The sequence below is a fragment of the Chiloscyllium plagiosum genome, chromosome 22 (genome assembly GCF_004010195.1).
Source record: "Chiloscyllium plagiosum isolate BGI_BamShark_2017 chromosome 22, ASM401019v2, whole genome shotgun sequence".
Taxonomy (NCBI): Eukaryota; Metazoa; Chordata; class Chondrichthyes; order Orectolobiformes; family Hemiscylliidae; genus Chiloscyllium; species Chiloscyllium plagiosum.
The window spans coordinates 43167759-43169114 of record NC_057731.1 but is presented as its reverse complement, the minus strand read 5'-3'; positions in this window follow the sequence as shown (position 1 = coordinate 43169114).

The window sequence follows — 1356 nt, the reverse complement described above, 5'->3', positions numbered from 1 at the left end:
TAAAAACTAGAGTTTCATGTATCAAGCCAGACTTCATTCTGGGGTTTGACATGTCTGGTGGTGACATCAGCTGGGATTATAACATTCTTTTAGCTTCCAGATTTGCACCTTCCAAGTAATGTAACTCCCTGATTCCCTCCACCAAAATGTACCACCATTTATTTGCCTGTGCTTTGAGTGCCTCCCTGCACCACCTCATTTTACTTCCTTAATTCAAATTGCTGCTTAAAACCTACTTCTTCAACAAAGCTTCTGTTCATAAAATCACTACAGTGTAGAAGCAGACTATATTTTGCTTTTCTATTCTACAATAGACTCTACAGCAAGGGGAAAATCAAAACATGCGGTATATTTGGATTTTGGCTATTACACAGGTTAGAACTCATGGGATTAGTCATAATGTATTGAAGATGTGCTGGTGTTGGACTGAGGTGGACAAAGTCAAAAATCACAGCAGTGGGTTGTAGCCCAATCAGGAGTTCATTATTGCTGCAAGGAACTTTGGCAACTTCAAGGTGCAGGATGAGATACAAACAGACTTGAAACATGGCCTTGCACCTAAAATGTCACCTTTGTTCTGCTAAAACCTAAAGCTATCTTGGGGCAGGGATTTAATACATTAATCAATTGAAACCTGCGCTCCATTCTAACTGATTAAAGACTTAATAGCCATCTAGGTTTGTTCAATACATTTGCATAAGTTGTATGATCCTTTGATCTTTTACTATAAATTCTGTGTCCAATGTATTCTCTCTCACTAGCTGCCTGAGGAAGGAGCGGGGGTTCTGATAGCTTGCGGTTTCAAATAAACCTGTTGGACTATAACCTGGTGTCATGTGATTTTTGACTTGGTAATGTATCAACAAACATTTACTACTAGGAAGTTAATGGAAATCAGTGAGCAGTAATAAGCTAATGATTTCTGATTGACATGGTGCAATTAGTGAAGTGTTGAAAGGAGCAATGCTGAGGCCTCCCCTACTTACAACATATGTTAAATTGGTTGAGTGGACTTGAGTTTAATGGATCCAATGTTGCTAACAATTCAAAGCCCGTTGAGTCTACACTGACTCTCAGAAGACCCACCCCATCCCTGTTACCCTGTGTCGTCTGTCTAATACCTCCATCTTAGTGTCATTATGTATTAAATTGATTTGGTGAAGCACCTTTGGAGATTTCATCATTAAAGGTGCTACATAAATGAAAGTTGATGTGTTGAACTTTATTTGCCAATTATTTGTCCATACTGCAAATGAATAATTTCCTCTAATTTGTTGCATTGCTTCTCAGTATTGACTGTATCCACCTCCCACAATTTGATGTCATCTGTGAATTTAGGATTCCAAAGTCTAAAAG